Source organism: Grampus griseus (assembly GCF_964374135.1).
Source record: "Grampus griseus genome assembly, chromosome: 6".
Taxonomy (NCBI): domain Eukaryota; kingdom Metazoa; phylum Chordata; class Mammalia; order Artiodactyla; family Delphinidae; genus Grampus; species Grampus griseus.
The window spans coordinates 46,883,336-46,905,692 of NC_139000.1; the positions used below are offsets into that span (position 1 = coordinate 46,883,336).

The 22,357-nt window shown below is 39.6% G+C and overlaps 1 long non-coding RNA gene across 2 annotated transcripts in view; it reads left to right on the plus strand.

Moving 5' to 3' along the window:
• Positions 1-10,924: 10,924 nt before the first annotated feature.
• The window catches only part of LOC309824486, a 129,422-nt gene continuing 117,989 nt past the window's right edge, over positions 10,925-22,357 (plus strand). Inside the window, exons 1-2 of one of the 2 annotated variants that reach the window (XR_014296935.1) lie at positions 10,925-11,120; positions 14,352-14,422. This is a non-coding gene — a long non-coding RNA (uncharacterized lncRNA). Of the gene's footprint in view, positions 11,121-11,298; positions 11,338-14,351; positions 14,423-22,357 lie in introns of those variants that run through there. The other variant, XR_014296936.1, reaches the window with a different exon arrangement.

Consider the following 22,357-nt stretch of genomic DNA (forward strand, 5'->3'; position numbering starts at 1 on the left):
ATCCCTGAAAGCTTGCTTTCTCTGAGCAGTGACCGAAGACTGGGGACACTCAACCTCCCATCTAAGTTTCATTACATAGTTGCCCGTTAAGAAAGGAGCTCACTCTTGGAACACAAGGACTTTTTTTTTTTTTTTTTGCTTCTAGACAGAAATGCAGTGAAGGACAACATCTTACCGTGTAAAAATAAACTCTACATACTCATCCACACATCCTTCAAATCTTTGAAAATGATGAGTTTTCACAGAGAAACTGTTAGGAATAATGGTTGGGATCTATAATATCATGGATCAATTTTGTTACGGGTGAAATTGTCTTTTGAGTGCTATCATAAGGACCTGGCTACCATTTCCCACATTCCCCCCCCACACACACAAAATTAAAAAAAAAAAACTCCAAATAACTAGTTTACAAATTTTGGAACCCACCAACGTGGGAACTATCTGTAGTCATATTTAATAACATTATAGGTACGAGTGACAAAAGTGAAGCAGACAGCAGCTCAGACTAAGGAACAGAACATGACACAAACCCATTTCCTCAAAAATAAATTAGAGGAAGATGATTCTTGAAAGACAAAAAGGCTGACCCTTGAGTTACTCATGTAAAGTATTTAACATGATGTCTGTCCCATAGTAAGTGCTCAAGCAATCTTCATTAACAAAAAGGAGTCTTAGGACGGCACCATCCCAGGGTGTGTCAGGAGAGTCGAGGATGGCCCCAAAAAAGGAGTAAAGAATTTTGAGGAGGTGACCATGCCCAGTCATCTCAGGTGATACAGAATCAATTAAGATGAGGATTGAGGGCTTCCCTGGTGGCACAGTGGTTGAGAGTCTGCCTGCCGATGCAGGGGACGCGGGTTTGTGCCCCGGTCCGGGAAGATCCCATATGCCACGGAGCGGCTGGGCCCGTGAGCCATGGCCGCTGAGCCTGCGCGTCCGGAGCCTGTGCTCCGCAACGGGAGAGGCCACAACAGTGAGAGGCCCGCGTACCGCAAAAAAAAAAAAAAAAAAAAAAAAGATGAGGATTGAGAAAGGGTCTCTATATCTGGCAAGCAGTTCATTAGTAACCTTGAAGATAACAATGAATTATTGAGGTTGGAATCAGATTCCAGTGGGCTAAAAGAAAGAATGAAGGCGTGAAGGGAAATTTTCCAGGAAGGGGAAATCAGGACAGATCAAGGTAAAGTTCTTTAGGATGGGGCAGAATTAAGTTGACTAAGGAAACAAAGTTAGTATGGTAACCATATAAAGAAACAACGGGGAACTTCCCTGGTGGTGTAGTGGTTAAGAATCCGCCTGCCAATGCAGGGGACACAGGTTTGATCCCTGGTCCGGAAAGATCCCACATGCCACGGAACAACTAAGCCCGTGTGCCACAACTACTGAGCCCTTGTGCCACAACTACTGAAGCCCGTGCGCTTAGAGCCTGTGCTTCACAACAAGAGAAGCCACCGCAATGAGAAACCCATGCACCACAACGAAGAGTAGCCCCCGCTCACTGCAACTAGAGAAAGCCCGTGCACAGCAACGAAGACCCAACGCAGCCAAAAAAAAAAAAAAAAAAAAAAAGACACAATGCTATTAAAAGTTGGTTGGAAGGGCTAAGGCATATAGTTCTACCGTCATCTCAAGAATACATAAACTTGGGACTTCCAAGGAATCAAAATCTGCAGTCTGGGTTTATGGTTCTGTAATGAATTTGCTATGCCAGCCTAGGCAACTAATTCACTTTCCCTGGGTCTCAGTCCATCAACAAGTAATACCAAACATAAAGAGTGTATAATACTGTAGTCCATAACCATTACCATAAAAATATGTGTATAGTAATGCATACATATATAATCTATATCAAGAAGATAGAAAATGCTTTGAAAGTAAGAGTAGTAGAAGATGGTGGTAAGGAAGTGCTAAGTGTTATTAGCAAAATGAGTGTTACAATGACTGCTACTATGTGCTACTCTCTACTGATGATATCATACATTCTGGTTTTTCAAATTTCAAATGCTGGGGCTATGGGACCTCGTTTATACAGGTCTAGGGAAAAATTGGTATTCTTACCAGTGTGTCATCTTTGAAGCAAAGGAGTGATTTTAGGAATAAAAAGTTCACAGTAGACGCAGCAGAATAATAATGCCTCAATAATCAGTGAAATTATCCTGAGATAATGAATGCTTCTAGGAGGCAGCAGGAGTAGGGGATGAGAGGAATTAAGTGATGAAAATGGCCTTAACTAGATTTTCCTATAATGGAGTTATGAAATAATCTGTATTGTTTGGGTTAGTATACAGGGTAAAGATTTTAATTTTGGTCATGTAAAAATCTCTCTTCTCTGAAAGCATCTTTTATTTTGTAATTATCTTTTAAAAGAGAGTTTGTGTCAGCTCTGGACATTCTTATTTTTATTCTTTTCAACTTATTTTTAACCTTCAGATAGTTATGCAAAAGCTAATGAAGTAGCAGAGTCACACCTAGTAAATGAGAAATTGAGAACCAGTGGTGGAGGATGGTGAAAGGAAAGGCAGTGAGTTAAAATACCCTTCACTCCTTCCAAGGCTTCAATATAAACAATTTAATCACCAACACTCTGATAGTACTGGGTGCTTTCATGTGCCAGCTTCTTACATGACCATTACCTATGAAATAAGTACTATCATCGTCCCACTTCTCAGATGAAAAAACTAAGACTGAGCTCAGTTGGCCCAGGTCACACAGCTGGTGTGTGATGATACCAAGACACTCAAATCTAGACTCAACTGCACTCATACTTTTAAACATTGTGCTGTCTGGCTTCCCTAGTGGATCCTAACTGTGGGTCACTGTGTATTGCTGGCATTGATGCACAGAGCCTTTTCCTACAGCCAGTCTCAGTGGCAGCTGGGCACTTTGCTCCCCCTGACTCACCCAGCAACAGCCTAATGTTTCCATTGCTGGCATCTTCCCAGTGCTGCCTGGAGTTGTGTTTCCTCGTGTTTATTTTCCTTAATGGAAACTAGAAGCTAAGATTGTTAAATGCATTCAAATAGAGCTGCTTAGGGAAACAGACTTTGTGAAGGCCATACCTTTTAAAAAGCGATCAGAAACCATTTTTTTCCCCCTGAAAATCAGAGAGAGAAGGGGGGAAGGAAGGAAACATACACAGACACAGAAAGAGAGAGAGAGAGAGAGAGAGATTTATTGTCCTGACCTGAGCAGCATACTATCCTATCCTTGCTCATCAAGAATGAGCTGCTGGGCTTATTGCAAATACTAAAAATTTTTCTTGAAATTTGGGGGATAAATGTACATTTATTTTTATATAATCTTTAGCAAGATAAAAATTCTATGTAAAAATTTAAAAATATATATCTTATTTTAGTGGAATTATCTGGTGTTTCTTATCACAGGTGAGATAATAGAAAATTATTTAATGCAAAACAGGAAAATACATGTAAAAACTTTTAAATATCTGTTTTATTTTATTGAAATTATCTGGTGAGATAATTACAGGTGAGATAATACAGAATTATTTAATGCAAAAAAAAGAAAAAAAAGAAAAAAGAATGGGTTCCTAGTATAGTAGAAATCAAGTTTGAGGAATTTCATCCCCCAAAGAAGGAAACCATTAACCAATATTTCCCCCATCTTTTTTACCATATGTGAAATATCAGAAGAATAATTAGGAAGACTCTCACAGATGATACAGTAATTAAGAGGAGGGAACTCTGAAGTCAGATCAGCTGGGTTCAATTCTGGTTCCATCACTTACTAGCTGAGTGGCTCTTTACGTAGGTTACTTGACTTCTCTGAATGTCAGTTTTCTCATCTGTACAAGGGATAAGGATAATGCCAAATTCAACAGATAGCTGTGAATATTTAATATAATAATCTGTGTAAAGCTGCACATAATAAGTGCTAAATAAATAATAGCTATTTCTATATTAACTCAACTTGGAGAAGGAGGTTGTTATAGCTTCTGAGCTTTGTCATAGCAATTAGAACAAACTGGGTGGATTAAAACAATAGAAATGTATTTTCTCATAGTTCTGGAGCCAAAAGACCAAAACTGAGGTGTCAGCAGGGCTGTACTCCCTCTGGGGGCTCAAAGGGAGACTCCTTCCTTGCCTCTTCAAGCTTCTGGTGGCAATGGCAATCTTTGTGTCTGCATCACTCCAGTCTCTGCCTCGTCCTCAATGGCCCTCTCTTCTGTATGTCTTCTTCTCTCTCTTATAAGGACATTTGTCATTGGACTTAAGACCCATTTGGGTAATCCAGGATAATCTTATCTCAAGATCCTTAATTTAATTGCATCTGCAAAGATCCTTTTCCAAATAAGGTCACATTCACAGGATCCAGGTATTAGAAGGTGGACATATTGTTTTAGGGGCCACCATTCAACCCTCTACAAGTGTTAAGCATACCTTTCACTTGTCTTTCAACTTTATTTTTACTCCACTCTTATATTGTTTCCTAAATGCTAATGGTGTTGCCTTTTTTTTTAGGCTATGCCATGTGGCTTTCCAGATCTTAGTTCCCTGACCAGGGATCGAATCCGTGCCTCCTGCAGTAGAAGCGCAGAATCGTAACAACTGTACTGCCAGGGAATTCCCTAATGGTGCTGCCTTGACTCGAGAAACATTTATGAGTGTTAACTCTATGTTAAGTTCAGCGCCATGGAGGCTAAAAAATAAAGCATCTTGTACCACAAAGTAATGCAGATCAGAAGTGATTGAGGCTATCAGAGAGGTACAGACGAAGGCACTTAAGAGTATGAGCAGTTACTTTGGAAGGGAGAGAGTAATTGAACCAGGTTATGAGTACAATATGGAAGTGTAGGGACAGGAAAATAACATTCTAAGTAGAAGAAACAGCAGGAGCAGTGGAATAGCATAGGAAACGTGTTTACAATAGCAAATGGTTTTTGCTTAGAATAAGAGTCTGCAAACTATGACCCAACCATCCTGCCATCTGTTTTTGTATGGCCCCCGATCTAAGGGTGGTTTTTATATTTTTAAATGGCTGCGGGAAAAAAACCCAAAGATTGAAGAAGAATTTTCAGCATGTAAAAATTATATAAAATTCATATTTCTGGGTCCATAACTAAAGTTTTATTGAAATACAGCTACATATTCATTTACATATTGTCTATGGCTTCTTTTGTACTATAATGGCAGATATGAGTAGTTGTGACAGAGACCATAATGGCTAAAGAGTTTAAATATTTACTATCTGACTCTTTACAGAAAAAGCTTGTAGACACCTGCTTTAGCAGAAGCATAAGGAGCCTAAAGGCGAATAAGCTGTGGTTGAAATAAATAACAGTTTAATGTATAACTTATTATACCTTGTAGGTAATGTATTTGGAATTTAGGAGAACCCAAGCCACAGAATTGCCCCCTGGCATACTGGTGGGACACAGATACTGGCAGATATGAGCCTTTCTTCAACCTTCATGATGCACCATATAGGCAGCCAATTCTTCTACCAACCAAAACCAGATTTATTTGGTTGTTAGTTTTATTTTCTTTTCAATTGGTTAAATTAATAGTGGGACTGGGCTTCCCTGGTGGCGCAGTGGTTGAGAGTCCGCCTGCCGATGCAGGGGACGCGGGTTCGTGCCCCGGTCCGGGAAGATCCCACATGCCGCGGAGGGGCTGGGCCCGAGAGCCATGGCCGCTGAGCCTGCGGGTCCGGAGCCTATGCTCCGCAACGGGAGAGGCCACAGCAGTGAGAGGCCCGCGTACCGAAGGAAAAAAAAAAAAAAAAAATGGACATTTTCTGCTAAACTGCCCCTTGGGGGAGGGAAAAATGGCAAGAATTACCTTACAATAATCACCAACAATTGAGAGTTGAGTCTCTGTGCCCACTTTAGTTAATAAGGCAGCCCTGGGTAGCAATCATTAAAATGGAGATTTTTCCATGAAGGAGAAAACAGCTCCCTGTTGAATTGGAATCTGTGGGTCTTCAATGGAACTCAGGACTATGCAGTTAAGATTTAAAGAGGTGGGAAAATGAAGGATCCAAACTGCACTCTGCAAAGAAATTTTTATATTTTGTTCTTTACTTTCCCCACGAATCCCTAAGTTGTTATGCTTACATGTATGTTCTTACATATAGCAAGCATAAAATAGGAAGGGGCATCATTTTGAAAAATTTTCCTATTCTCTCATTCTGCTTAACTAATTTATTTATTTAAATATAAATTGGTTCCTAATCTAATTTAAAAATAACTTGACCCAGAGAAGGGATGGGTCTTTGAAGGCCCATTACATATTCCATACATATAGTGGAATATTATTCAGCCTTAAAAAGGGAAATGCTGCCATCTGTGACAGCAGAGATGAACCTTAAGAACATTATGCTAAATGAAATAAGCCCGTCACAGAATGAGGCAATGAACTCTCCTTGATAAAATAGTTGCATGCTCTCCCAGCCATGGTATTCTACTTTAGATTCAAATTGCACAGGAAGAGCTGTTTATTGTAACTTGGTTACGTGCTCTCCCTAGGCTAACAACTGATGGCCAGGGTGTTCTATTGTCACTTTATTAAACAGACTTTGAAGATAGGGTTCATGTCTATTTCATCCTGGAATTCTCTGAAGTACTTGCTCTAGTGCCTTGCACATAGCACATATGCAAATATTGGTTGAATGAATAACAGAATGAAACACCAGCTCTTTGGGACTTATCTTGACCTTTATCTCTGTGCCTTATTTTGTAATTATAGCCTGCAGTTGTGTTGTTTCTGTGGCAGATTTAACCTAAGCATTATGTGGCAAAACCTTTTTTTAAAAAGTTAAAGTTCAGGTTCAGAAATATGTATTATTAAACTAATTTTCAGAGCTTCCCTCTTTATAATAAAAAATGAACGGAGAGTGTTCAGAAGGAACCAGACTATAATTTAAACCCAGATATACATAGTGTATTAAGTAAATCAACAAAAGAAATTGATACAATTCATAGTTTATCAGTCTGGGCTCGCTGCATACTTTCATTCAACCTAGTAAATATTCTCAGTTTTCTTGAATTATAGCAAACCACAGCCCATAGATTAAAGGTGGTCCACTGCTTTTTTCATTGGAACATGACAGTGCTCTTTTCCTTACTGTTTTGTCTGTGGCTGCTTTGGTACTACAATGGCAGAGTTGAGTACTCACAATAGTAATCCTGTGGCCGGCAACATTAAAATGTTTACTATCTGGCTTTTTACAGAAATGTTTGCTGATTCCTGATTTAGACTCTACAACTCTCTTTACTGGCAATGTACTGTCATCTTAACAAAAAGCTCAAGAAACTATCCTCACCCTCTCTTCTCACTCCAATAGGAGAGGATTGTGATCTGAATCAAAGACAGGTGAAGGGCACACAGAGATTACAGTGGAGCTTTTGTTGGGAGGAGAAAGGAACCAGACTCTTTTCCTATTCATGATTTATGCTGTACTGTATCCTGCTGTCTTTGGAGATAGATTGCAGAAACAAAGTGGGACCATGATGGGTACTGGGAAAGAGTCATGCAGTTGCTGAGGGCAGATTTAGGTTTAAGTTTCCAAAGAGAAAGGTCCAAGCAGGGTGTATGCAGTTTTCATGTGGCCCAGCCCAACTGACCTAGGCTGGCACTGGGGCAGGGCTGGGAATAAAGAGTGAGCCTAAAATCAGCATAACCACCATGTCATTTTCTAGCTCTGTTCCATTACGGGAGATGTTAAAATATTACAAAGTTTCCTTCTCACAGTGAACAGAAATTCTCTTCAATGGTATTGATTTGTTCTTCTACAGCCTTCTTTGTGTTGTGGGCTGAATTGTGTGTCCTCCACCCCCACCGCCCAGCAAATTCATATGTTGAAGTACTAATCTTTAGTACCTCAGAACATGGTATCTTCCTTGAAAATAGGGTCTTTAAAGAGGTAATTAAATTAAAATGAGGTTTTTAGAGTGACCCTAATCCAATACACAGAGGAAAGGCCATGTGAAGATACAAGAAGAAGACCATCCATAAGTCAAGGAGAGAACCCTCAGTGAGCCCTGCTAACTCCTTGATCTTGGATTTCTAGCCTCTAAAATTGTGAGAAAATAAATTTCTATTGTTTAAGCCACCTAGTCTGTGGTACTAGCAGACTAATATATTGAATACCACGTATCAACCTTCACATATGAGTAGACAACTATCATCTCTTCTGTTCACCTGTTAAATATCTCCTCTCCTCTCACACAGTTTGGTTTACTAACTAGGTACCATCTCTGGTATATTTTATTTTTAAAATATATGTAGGTTTTCCGAATGTTTCTATTTATTGGTTCAGCAATTCTACCTCCAGGAATTTTCTGTGTTAAGGAAATCATTCTACAGAAGCACAGTGCTTTATGCACAAAGATTTGCATCCCAGCGATGCATTTTATTTTCTTCAACTTAGAAAAATGGCCTATATATATACTACTTTACTTATTTTACAAAAAAAATTTTAACCCAAAGTACACGTCTGGCGAAATTTTCAAAATATACGAAAATTTGTAAGTAAAAAGTAAAAATCTCCCCTTACGTTTCCCACAAACGCACTGTCTAGAGGTAACTGTGGGAGTTATCTTCCCTTTACTTATGATTATAAACATATACTCACACATATATTTAAACAGAAATGGGAAAACTATTGTGCATAATATTAGAATTTTTTCACTTATGAAAGCATGGAGAGCTTCGTATGGTAATTGAATTCCTCATCCTTCCTTCGCTCACTGCCTTCAGAACTCCTGTCCAGCTTTAAAGAGCCTGGTTTTTGTCTTCCTCTTCTTCCCTAGTGCTCTGTTAAGTGTCCTTTCTTTAGGCGCTTATAGTGCCCTGAGCACAGTTAATTGCCTTGCCCAACATATATGACCATAGTTAAGAATAATGGCTCTAGAAGTCAAACTGCCAGGGTTTGAATCCTAGTGTTTTCATTTCCTATGGCTGCTATAACAAGTTATCACAAACTTGTTCTGGGGATTAGGAGGTGGACATCTTCAAAGAGCTATTATCCTACCTAGAAATACCATCTCGTTAGCGAGATGTGCCTCAGTCTTTGACAACTATTAAAAGAGTAGAGAGATTGTCCCTACTCATAAGGTTGCTAAGAGAATTCAGTGAGTTCATTCATGTGAATAGTGCCTGGAACACAGTCTGTGTTCAGTAGTGTTAGTTATTATAACCATATAGTTATCTATGTGCCTTATTTTCCCTATACTAGACTGCTAGTTCCTTGAAGAAAAGAACAGTATTATATACTATGTGCTCAATAAATGTTTGTTAAACTGAATTGCTCCACCTAAGACTATTATTTAGCCAGTAAAAATGGCAGAGAATTTGAAATGTTATGAAAAAATCATATTTTGTTGTCATATTAAGTGACAAATGCAAAATAAAATATGCATAGACAATCACAGCTGTTTTAAATGTGCAGAACTAAAAATTATACATAAAAATACACTGGGAGGAAATATGCCCAAATATTAACAGTTGGTGGTCTTGGAATGGTGGAATGATGGGTAATTTTTTTATTCCTATTTTTACTTTCAGACTTTCTCTATTGAGATGTATTTTTAAGATGTAAAAATAATTTACATCTGATTTACACACACACGTACACGCACGCTCACACGCACACACACGCTTACACACACCTCTTGCTTGTTAAACATTAGAGGTGACATTATACAGAACTCAGGTTTTGAGTTACTACCTGGGTTACAGTTCTGGTCCATCATTTAAGAGCCCTGAGTGCATGGAGGCAAGCTGCTGTTGTGAATGTTGTCATTGCTGTAGTTGTGTTTCTGCTTCACTGCCCTCACCTGAGAGCCAAGGAGAGCGATCCTCCACCCAGAGCACTGCAATGGTTCCAGTAAGATAATGCAGGAAAACTCCCAGCACATCACATGACACACAACAGACCCTGAATAAATGTTAGCTACTCTTCCCAGGGTTATGATTGCTGAGAGGATGATGCTGATCCGATCACACATTTAAAGAGTAATAAGGAGACATTTGTTCAGAGGAAGGAAGCAGAGAAAACAACAAAACCAGCTTGCTGGATCTCAGGATCTATAAGACTTATTTCATTTAAACCCCTCTTGTGTAAGGATGTACCAAATCTGATACTACAAGAATGTTTTTCAAACATTCTGTTTTTAGCAACAGAACTCCCCCCACCCCCCAAATCTCATGCAGGTCCCCCAGATTTAAAACAGATCAAAACCACTGCTCTGGTAAAATGGGAGTCAGGTCATGCGTTCTGAGCTCTACGTTGCTCTTACAGAGCTGAGGCTTCTCAGAAAATGATGTGGAAAATGCTCTTCCAACATAAACCTAACTGGTTCACAAACTGTACCTTGCCAGCTTCTTCTGGGAGAGGGGACATGGTGTCCTGGGTACTCTCTTGTGGTTTGAGGGGTAGCAGGGGGCAAAGGGTGCATTAGGAACAGCTGCACCCCGGTTCCTGAACTAGTTGGCACGGCATTTATGCATGTCTCAAGCCTGTTCCTTAGGAGCTGTGCCCTTATGAGAGCCAGAACTACACAAAGGCATTGTCTTCAAACACTGGGGCTCCTCTTTCTTGACGGGCCCTTGTTTACCCATTCATCAGCAGGTGGTGGCTGGAACATTCCCCTTTGATTTTGTGGCTCAGGAGCAGCAGGCTAAAACCTAAGCTGAATAACATCATATCATTTGGCACTGGCAGCATTCCTGGTAGCCCGGGTCAGGCGAGGTTTAAGGAGGATTAGGTTTAGATTAGAAAAGGGGTTGTGTTATTTTTTTCCCCTGTGGTCTCTCTTAAGTGCCTTAGGGTTTTGTAAGAGGTAACTGGGCTGAGAGCCTGGGCTCATTTGCTCCAGAAATAAAAGTGGTGAGCTCGGTGTTCTTTTCTGGAAGACAGGGGTATGTTCTTCTCCTGAATATGGTTTTTCCCATGAGGGTCAAGAGCTCGACCTTTTCTCTAGAAAACCTGGGGCATTTGTGCGCGCGCGCCCACGTGGACGCACACACGGGCACGCTCACACCGGTGCGCGCACGCGCGCGCGCACACACAATTTGACTTCTCGGCGGTTCCTGAAACACTCAGGCTAGAGGAATTTTAAGAGCCTACACAACTCACTAATGGGAGAGACCTCACTCAAGGTGAGCCTTGAGGGGCGGGGTGGTTGTCCTCCCCAGAGTGGCTCCTCGGTGACCACTGGCCGTGCGGCATTGCCCTTGCTGTCACAACGCCAGGTTTCCTTGGCAGTCCGGCCTTGGAGAGGCTGGCCGGGGGCTCTGGCACTCGCTCCTGTTTATAGCACAGAGTCTTGCTCCACTCCCTGGCGACGGCTGGCAAACCCAAACTAGCGACACACAGGTTAGTGGGTAGTGGGGGAGGGGAGCAGTACCGCGGCGACTACCTTTTGAAGGCACACCTTCTCCTTAGATTCCCGGGAAGATTGTCCTTTCACCCTGGCGTCTGCCAACTCCGGCTTTGCTTCTGGGGCAATTGTGGTTGGCTCTGCCCTTCAGGGAAAGAAACTGCTGACTGAATTTTTCCTCCTTGTTCTTCTCTTTCTCAGTGGTGTCCTCCGCACCACCAGCAATTTTTTTTTTTAAAGGGTGAGACTAACGTGGTTTTTTCTCGAATAAATGGATGTCCCCACTTACAATTAAACAGCAGAGTGCCCAGGCTGCCGTTTACTTGTTGTGTAACAGGGAGCAAAACCTCCCTGAGCCTCAGTTTTCTCCAGGGATTAAAACAATACCTGTTGTATGGGGCAGTCATGAAAAATCAACGTGGGGCAAGTTATTAGCAATTCTCTCACTCTACGTGAATATTTGGGAATGGTTTACCATTAATGTTATAAGCAGATTCTTATCCTCCAATGGAACATGATTTTCTCTCTAGAAACAACCTTCTAGAGCCTTAAACGCAAGCATAGGCTTTCTCTAATTTCGCACAGGGAATTTCCATTTGCCATTACTCAGGTGGCATCGTTTTAGGGGCTGCTGAAGATTCGAATACCAAATAGCACTGTTAGCGTGAAGGTAAGGGAACTTAGTGGTCCAACCTAGTCTACTGTGTAATGAATATATTTTAAAACGTTCAAACTCTGCTTTTCATTTTTACACCATTGTTATGTAAGTGGAGAAGACCGTTCTGGTTTCTATAAGAGTTAACATTTGAGCACTTTCCATGTTCTAGTAGATATCCTAAGCACTTTAACTAGTTTAATCCTTGCCATAACACTCCAAATAGGTCCTATTATTGTCATTTTATAAATGGAGACAGAGGCTCAGAGAGGTTAAGTAAATGGTCCAGGGTCACAGAGCTTGTAAGTATCAGAGCTGGTGGTAAACCTTCAGCCTCCTGCTGCTTCAGTCTCTCCAGATTTTTATGAGAATGTGTTGCCTCGCCTTACACACCCTAAAATAATAATTTTCTGTTGAGAAGTTCATCCTTGCTCTCTTTGATAGGCCTGTCAGCCTCCCCCTAGCAAACATCGCAGATGGCTTAACGCTGTCCAGAGCTTCAGATTTATTAACACAGCCTTCACATTGTTTGTAAAGCCGCTGGATAATTTATTTTTTAACCTCCATGCTGAAGAAAATTATGTAAGTGCACACAGCCTTCAGTGCTCATCAGTAAGGGGCGAAGAAGTAATAGTGTTTGTTTATATCATCCAAAATGTTTGCTACTAAACATGAGAAATAGTTGTTAAGGCTATACACAGACTCAGGTGGTGGAGCTTATAGAACTTACAACACGATATCCAGCTTATCCTCTCATTTTTTTTGACCCTGAGCAAGTTTTGGATATGAACTAAATTTCTTTATGTGATTTTTTTCTGATTATAAAAGTGTTATATGTCCCTTGTAGGAAATTCAGAAAATATGGAAGAAGCCAGTAAAGAGGGAGGAGATATGAGGACATATGTATATGTATAACTGATTCACTTTGTTATAAAGCAGAAACTAACACACCATTGTAAAGCAATTATACTCCAATAAAGATGTTATAAAAAAATAAAGAAGCCAGTAAAATAGGGCTAAATTTCCTAGTGTGTGATCTGGGCCCAGAACCAAAGCTCTTTTGGGTTAGTTAATACCTGTGCAGTTATTTTTGTGAAGAACTACAAAGAAAAGCCCTTTGATTCTAGGGCAATTTTAAGGTATTTTGCCATAAGTTATTTTAAAGCAATCAAGTGAGAAAAAAGACAATTTTCTCTGCTCCTCATTGTTACAGTTGAGTCTGTAGAGAATTCTTGAATGGGGGGAAAAGTAAGCTTATCACATCCCCAAATGCCGTGTATAACATGGCAGACTGGATTCTTGGTTTCTTTAAACTTCCAAACTGATCTGGAATCTTGAGTTTCCAAAACTGTGAGTTAAAAATATTTAACTACGGGGCTTCCCTGGTGGCGCAGTGGTTGGGAGTCCGCTTGCCAATGCAGGGGACATGGGTTCGTGCCCCGGTCCGGGAGGATCCCACATGCCGCAGAGCGGCTGGGCCCATGAGCCATGGCCGCTGAGCCTGCACATCCGGAGCCTGTGCTCCGCTATGGGAGAGGCCACAGCAGTGAGGGGCCCATGTATCGCAAAAAAATAAAAAATAAAAAAAAATAACTAGAAATGTGATTTCCTGCTCCCCATTTCTCCCCATTTTCCTTCCTATTTATAAAAGATTAAAATACTATACTTAGAAAATTGATGAAAATCAAGTTTTCCATAATCACATTTGGATATTTGCAGTACTTTATATTTACATCTCACCTGAATATGAGTCAAAGAATGAGTTACCCCCACATATATTTCCCTCTCACTATACTGGCCATCAAATATTTTTAAATATTTAAAAGTTATTTTTAGGCACTGCCTGCACATGAACACATAATAGAAAAAGATCAGGCCATTTACTTATACATGTTCTCAAATCAACTATCCTGAACTGATACTGTGTGTTCAGAATCTCTCCAGTGGTATATAAAAAATTAGGTAGATTGGAACCTTATTTTCTTCTTTGGTAGAGAGGAGTTGATTTCATTCTAAACAGCATCGCTTCCCATGTTGTCTATGGGCCTGGGTCCTGTAAAGCAATTAGTGTTTTCAGATTTACAGTACACAATTTCAGAGGCATAACTTGCTTGTGTAATCGCTTATTTATGTAATATTTATGTACTTATCACTTCACTTCATCTGTGAGCCTCAATGTGATTTGTAAATATTAACATATTGTAATTACGTTTCATCACAAGGAAAATATGATGTACAGTCATTAGTAGTTTTATACCATTATTAGCTTTGTAGTTGACCTAGAAAGCTGACATTTAGATTTGTGGTTGTGGCTTCTCTCTAACTTATAGTGAACCGTTCTTCTCTTTGTGTCAGTGATTTGCTACCACGTATTGAAAGAAGTCGGGATGATGCCACATTCCCAAGGGATACCAGAAGAACTCAATGTAAGTTTACTCTTTCTACTATAAGATTTTCAGTGTTTTGCCCTTAAGATGTTAGGAACATCTTTAACTGAGCACATGAAATTTAGGGTCCTCTAAATAACTGATATCACACTTCCTAGAGTGACCTTTGAAAACCAGCCAAACAAACAAACAAAAAGTTTAGTATTATCAGCACCGCGTTCACCAGGATGAAAAACAATAAACGAGCAAACCAACGTTACTATGACACCTAGTTAGTCTGTCTGGGCTTGTGACCTTTCCCCTTTGCCTTTCCCTCTGAACCCTCTGAACGTTTTGTCCTTTTCCTTCCGAACTTCTTAGGATGGTGGAGCCCTGTGTTGTGAATTATGATTTATAATCTCTTGTCTTGTGTTTATGACATTCTGCTTCTTTCCAACATGATTTATTGCTGACCTTGTTTTTAACATTTGGACATAATGCTTTTATATTTCAAAGCTGAACATTGATCTTTGTGTGTTATGTTTGGTTAATCTTGAGCAATGGATCTGGAGAACCACAGATGAGAAGCAGTAACAACAACAACAAAAAGGTCCCAGAAATGCAGTAGTGGCTGCTATAGTTCAACAGCAGGGATGTGAAAGCTGTGATGCACATAGCCACTCAGAGTAGGAACTTGTTTGGACTGTAAATCTGAGTAACTCCCTGACCCAGTAATACTTTCCAGGCCTCTGAGTCTAGGATAAGGATCATCTTTGACTTTATAGTGACTAACAATGTCTGCTTTTCCAAAAGAATGACGAAGGATGGAAGGGGAAGGCACTAGTATCTACTTTTAATTATACATTTTTCCTAGCAATATGATAATTTAATAAACATACCTGAATATAGCTCAACATGTCAATAATATTAGTCTTGTGCATGTTAGCATGTTTAAATGTTGATAACTGTATCATTCTAGCCATTTGGGTTTGCAAACTTATAATACAGATGTGCCCCCATGAGGACATACTGAGATGGTCTTCTCAAATTTTTCAATTTCACACTTTAATATTAAAAGAAGTAATTACATTATAAAATTACAGTTTCCCAGAAGGCTTTTGAGTCCAGGTTTTACTGTCCTGGAAGGTGGCAATTACTGGTCGTGGATCTTAGACACTGTAATTTTCATTAAGGCTAATTCTATTAATTGCTTGGTGATCCATCCTTACACTGAATAACCCACTTTCTAGGATACCTTCTTTATAAGTAATAGAAGTTCCTGTTGAAGCAATCTAAGACTGGCATTTTATAAATTATTATTATTATTGAGCAGTCCTCAGTAGAAGTAAAGTGACCGTTTTTCTTCCTTTGTTCCTTCCTTCCTGACTTACACCCTAGTTAAAAGGAAATATATGAATCCTGTACAGAAACCATGTGGCTAGCAAGTCAGTATTCTATTACCAAAGCTTATGTCTTATCTTTACCTGGTTGGAGATCCACTGAACTCTACCAGATAAGGGCCTCTGAAGAATATCTTTTGGAAAAAGCACAAGCATTAGATTTGGATGCATCTCTATCCAAATATGTCTCTTCCATGTAACTTACCATGTGACCTTGGACAAGTTAACACACGTGTAAAAGGAAGAAAACAATAGCAAACTTGTAGAAGGATTAAATTAGATAAAAGTATAAGTTAAGTACCTAAAATTATGCTTTCTACTTGCTAGACACTCTGTACATTGACCTGAAGTAGTGAACTAATCTGTAAAATGTTCTTACAACTCTCATTAAATCTCCTTTCTCATAATTCTCTGCAGAAGCTTATGAAAAACAGTAAGCTTTTCCTTATGTAAGAATAATCCCACCTTTCAAAAAGAAAATTGCCACTTTCTCTGTACCAACAATTATTCCTTATTCATCGTACTTGTACAGTCAGAGAAGTATACAATGATTGAAACAGATGAAGAGAAATCAAGAACTGTCCTTACTCAGGTTGGCCACAGTTGACAATGAAATTTCAAAGAGGAATAATATTGTAAGCAGACTGAATTAGAAGATTGAACTGCAAAAGATCTAGAAAGATAAGCAACCATATAGATACAGCATCTGAAAAATGTAAGATGAGATTCAAGAAAGGTGCTCTAATGTATTGGAAAATGGAAGGGGTTGCTGGACCAACCCCTTGAATCACTTAAACTTAGAAGTAATTATGAAGGAAAAATCCATTCGAAGAAGATAAGTTCAAAAGAGGCACTGAAAAAAATGTGATTAATCCTATCAAAAACAGTTGGTAGGGGGGGATCAGAATAGTAATAAGACTTAACCATTTCACAAAGACCTTTTGTGCATGCCATCTCTGTTTCTCAGAGCAGCCGTGGAAGAGGGGAACCTCACTTATTATTTTACAGATGTGGAACTGAAGCTCAGGCACAAGCAAGTGACTTGCCCAAAGTCATATAGGTAGTACAGGATTCAAAGTCCATTATAATCTGCTCTGAGGGAAAATCTGATGTGGTTGTTTCACTAAGGACTAATGACTTTGATTAGCTATTTCTGATAGAAGGCAAACTATTTTTCTGCCTTGAATATGTTAACCTGAATAATTTAGGAAAATATTTAGAAGCCTTAATTATAGACATTATCTTTCAGGTTATCTTCAGCCTCTAAATGTTTATGTAAATATATTAAGTTTCCCAAAAGTGTCCCAAAAGAGACTTCAGACAAACACAACTGTATTAATACCAGCTAAGACTTAAGCCCAAACCCATATTGGATTTCCTATCCTGGTGACCTCAGCTAAGCTATGTCTTCACCTTGGGTGAATAAGGCTTAGGATAAAAGCAGACCGAAGATAAGAGGCTTGATTACACTGCAAATCACACTGGACATTTGTTGGTCATCTTGCAGAAAATTAGAAAATAAAATTAACTGAAGTGTAATAACACGTATATGGTAAAATGCAAAGTGTACTTCTTGATGAAGTTTTACATTTGTATACACCCATGGACATTACTACCATCAAGACATGGAACATTTCTGGCGCCTGCAGGCCTTTTTAGAGTATCTGTAAAAATGAACTCTCCTTCTCTAAACTATCAGTGAGTAGAAAGATGGCCTTTGTCTACAGACTTAACTGAGCAGGTAATTATTTTAAAACTGCAGGGAGTCCTTAGGTATTCAGAGGGATGCCTAAGCTGACTGTGTGGGTGCATTAGGTGTTTACTGGATCTTGATGTTTCCGGCTGTTGCTCTGTGATGTTTCACCCTTCCGTGTCTCTCGTAACTGGTTTCCTTCTGAGGAGCCAGTCACTCCTTCCATGTGGTTTGGACATATTTCTTTTGTTTTTTTTTGGCCGAGCTGTGGGGCTTGTGGGATCTTAGTTCCCCCAATCAGGGATCGAAGCCGGACCCTCAGCAGTGACAGTAGTCCTAACCATTGGACTGCCAGGGAATTCCCTTTCCACGTGGTTTGAATCAGACTAATCCTACCCCTGGAGCACTGCATGCCCCTACCCACAATGATAGGCTGAGGGATCGGCACGTGATTCACTCGCGCCAGTGCAATGCATTGAGACTGCTGAGACTTCTGGGATTGAGGCAGGCCCATGTTTTAAGTTGGTGTTGAATGCTGAAAGATGTGAAAAGTTAGTACAGTAATCTTGCAACAATGAGCAAAAGATATCTGAGAGAGAGTCAGTACTAGGGAGAATGGAGCCGACGGACTGAAAGAAGGAACGCTGATCTGCAAGCAGGGCAGAGTTTCCATATCCAACCATACTTGAAACAAGATCTAGTCCTGAACTTTTATTATAAGACTCAACAGATTCTCTTGCATAAACCAGTTTGAATTGGGTTTTCTGTCACTTGCAGTCAAAATGACCTAATATGTGTCTGTTAGGGCTGAATTATTCTCTATAACAGAATGAGGGGATTTTTTTCCTTCTTTTAAAAGAGAGTGCGCACACAGGGAGGGAGGAATGAAGAGAGGGAGGCTGGAGTGCCAATTGTTGTAGAAAAGGATGGAAGACGTTTTTAAAAAGCAAGGATGACGAATATCATATGCATGTTTTTGTAATCTTCGTAAAGTAACTTTCATCTTTTCAAAACTCTAGTAAAGTTGGCTACATACAAGAATGCCTTGTGTGGACTGTATGTGTGTGAGAGAGAGGGAGGGAGGAAGAAAGACTGGGTTCTACATTGTATTGACATGGTACGAAATAAGGAAAACAAGAGATGAAAAGATCAATTCCAAACTCAGCAAGTTCAACAGAATAGGAACTTGGAGTCAGAGCTGACACTGAAAACATAAGCCCTCCAGAAATTTGTAGAATTGTTGAGGAATGCCTTGGACTTTCCATATGGGATAAAGGGTTGAGCCTATGCCCCCTGGATCTTAAGGGGTAAGATGACACCAACTAATTATGGCTTACATTATTCCTAAGTCTATTTGTTTGACAATAACATTACTTACTAGTAATAATTTTCTTAACTAATTCTAACTTTGGATCATCTAAACAAATCCAAAAGGCTAACATATAAAATTCTGTGTGCAGAGTGAAAAACAGATAATGGGAAGACATTTTCCAAAAATTTCTTGAAATAAGGAATTTTAAAATCAACAAACTATTCACTTTACTGCTTTGCAAAAAGTCAGTTTCCCCAACCCCAAACATACCCAAAGGGAAACAATATGCAGGCACTTCCCAGTGTTTAATGTAGCTGCCTGTGCATAATGCTAGCCCCAAATGAATTTAACTCACTCGCAGTCCCCTGAAGTTACTAGTTAGCCCCAAATAGGATATTTGCCACTTATTGTGAGTAGTAATACTTACCACCCCACCCTACCCTGGAGCTTCTTCTGTTCAGTGAACATTCATTAAATTGTAACTGTATTTGATTTTCAGCGAGTATAGAGTAGTGTAAGTGGTGTAAAGTAGGCAGGATCTAATCCCTCAGAAATTCCATGTGGAAATCATACATATATATGATTAACACATCCTCCACTGGCTAATTACAACTGCAAGAAAGTGATAGTATGTCGTATAAGGTAAGGAAATGGGAAAGCCAGATATTGCATGTTGGTTCTCCAGGAAATGGACTCTGAGGTGGAAATTAGTATGCAAATTGTTTATTAGGGAGTGCTTTAAGGATCAAAACTTGTGGAAGGAAGGGAACGGGAAGGAAGCGGGATTAGGAAGGGAAATCATTAGGGTTGTCATGTCGTCTAAATCAAGGTCTAGGGGACCCCACAGGGAGCATTGAATCCAGGATGGCTTTTCAGAGTTGTTCTTATTTGAGAGGAGGAAGCATGGACCAATCATTGGATGCTGGCTGCCCCAGGAAGGGATGTGACGTTGGGTGGAACAGCCCTGAGGACAGTCAGTTGACATCCTTCCCAGAAACAGCTAGAGGAATAAATCCTTCAGTCCTAGAAGGGGGATCTGTGGCATGGCACACAGCATCCATACCACCAGAAATTAGTTAAGGCTTTGAAATTCAATTAATCTAGTTATGCTCTAGACATATTACCCACCCCAGGCCTTTTGGGGGGTCAGAGTGACTCTCCTGGACAGATTCTCCTTGAGCAGTAAGCTTCTTCATTCTTAGCCACCTTATTCATCCATCTAATAACATTTTCCCAGAGGGGGGAACATGTTAGCCACAAGATAACCTTGCTTGGGATAAGAAAGAAATTACTGACGTTAGAGCAAAGTGGTTTGGAGTTGATTCTGGAGTCAGACAGAGTGATAGTCCTGTCACTGGAGTGGTCTAAAAGCTTTGCATACTGTTAACTTACTTAGATATTTGCATGTATGGGGGCACCAAATGGTTGAAAATGTCTGTCATGGGAAGGCAGCTGAGATGCTGCTCAGTTGCTACTATTTGCAACTTAAACATGTGCTGTCAATGAAGAGAGAAAGTAACCAAGCTTGTGAAGATGCCCTGAGTTCAGAGCTGTTAGCTACCAGCTGTGACTTCGTATTTTCAAGTGCATTATTAATGTTTGGTTGACTATCTGCAGACACGCAAGAAACATGGAAATAACTGCTGCATCTACTGATTTCACGGACGTGGCTGGAATGTGTCCTATTTCAGGATAATGGGAATGGGCTGTCTGCATTATTGCTCAATTAATTAATTAACATAATGGTCCCATTATGTATTATAATGGTCACATTATAAAGGCCAGCACCTCACAAATGATTGGCTTTGTGTAGCAGAAGCGAGTGAAAATAATACAGGAGAGACAGTTGTGGCTAGGCCCTGTGCTAATTCAATTCATAATCACTTAACAAATAAGAAACATCAGATGCTCTTAATCAGAGATTTTCTCTTCATTAGAGAAAAATGCCTTGCCATATTTTTGTCTGAGAACCACTACGGACTTACAGGGAGTTGAGGGACAGCTCTGAGCAAAGTTGATCATAGGCTGCTCAGTTGATTATAGTATGCTTTCTGTTTGCTTGTCATGTGAGTAGAGAGAGCTTCAACTGCCTGACACAAAAGGACTGGACATGCCAGAGAATTATGTATTGTGTTATTTGTTAAACTTTAGAAATGAGGCCAAGGCTTAATGCTGAAAACCTCTAATCAGCATTGGATTGTTCAGACTCAAAGCTGTGTTTATAATAATAGCAGATAGTAGGATGGAGGTATCATCCATTTGCAAGTTAAATAGAAACATTGTAATTGAAAGCTCATTAAAATTTTCCCAGATAGAGTTAAAAATTAATAATAACTTGATGATTTTACTGAAAAAAGAGGAAAAACTATTTGTTAAACTTTTTGAGTTGCTGGAAGCATCTCTGTCCCCAATGAACGTTGGGCGGGTAGCAACACAAAGTAACTCACCCTAATGTATTACATTCTGCATACTAATAGATAAATAACATCTAAGATAAAAACAAGATTATTTTAGCTACTGCACTAATAATTGTAATATGCCAAGGTAGGGTGAAAAAACACTTCTTTTGACAAATGTTGATAACATTCAGATGTTATCAAAATCTGAATAGAGTACACAGGAAGTTTTGCATTTTATTATAGTAAAGGGTACTAAAGTAAAGTGTTGGTTTTAGAATAGTACCTAAAAACTTTAAGGACATCTCGCTTTGTTTTCCCGTTCATAAGCTTTCTAGCCAATTTTTTTGATTAGCGTGTGGAAGAGGGGGTATCTTTTATATTATTTATTATTTTAGCAGATAATTTTTAAAATAGACTTAGTGTTTTTGAGCAGTTTTAGGTTCACAGAAAAACTGAGAGGAAGGTACAGAGATTTTTCCATATACCCTCTGCCCCCATACATGCACAGACCCCCCTCATTATCAGCGTCACCCGCCAGAGTGGTACATTTGTAATATCTGATGAATCCACATTGACATGTCATTATCCTAGAGTTCAGAGTTTATATTAGGGTTCACTCTTGGTGTTGTACATTCTATGGGTTTGGACAAATGTATAATGACGTGTACCCACCACTATAGTATCATACAGAATAGTTTCACTGCCCTAAAAATCCTCTGTGCTCTGCCTATTAGATAATTATTTTTAATAACATAATTATAATAACAGCAAGCTCTGAAGACAGCTCTTAAAAATCATCAGCCTGAAGAAATTCTATGCGGCTCACAAGATTTGGATGACTGTGGCCTATATTTGCCATTGTATTCCATTTTCTGAGCTATCAGCATCTCTGATTACAGTTCACCATACACAGGCCAAAAACATCCACCTGAAACAAATATATCCGAGCTTACCCACTGAGGCAGTGGGGTGAAGCTGATTCCTAAGATGACTGTAAAGGGTGACAAGGAGACACATTTTCATTTATACTATTCAAATACGCAGGCAGGAGCCCCTTTTTTGCCCTGCTTTGGTCTATGGCTTAATTCTTCTGTCTAATCTTTACTTCCCTTTTAAGTGACATCTTATTTGATTAAGTTAAACAGAAAGTAAATTAGGAAAAGCCCAAAATACTTTGACAAATTTAGGTCA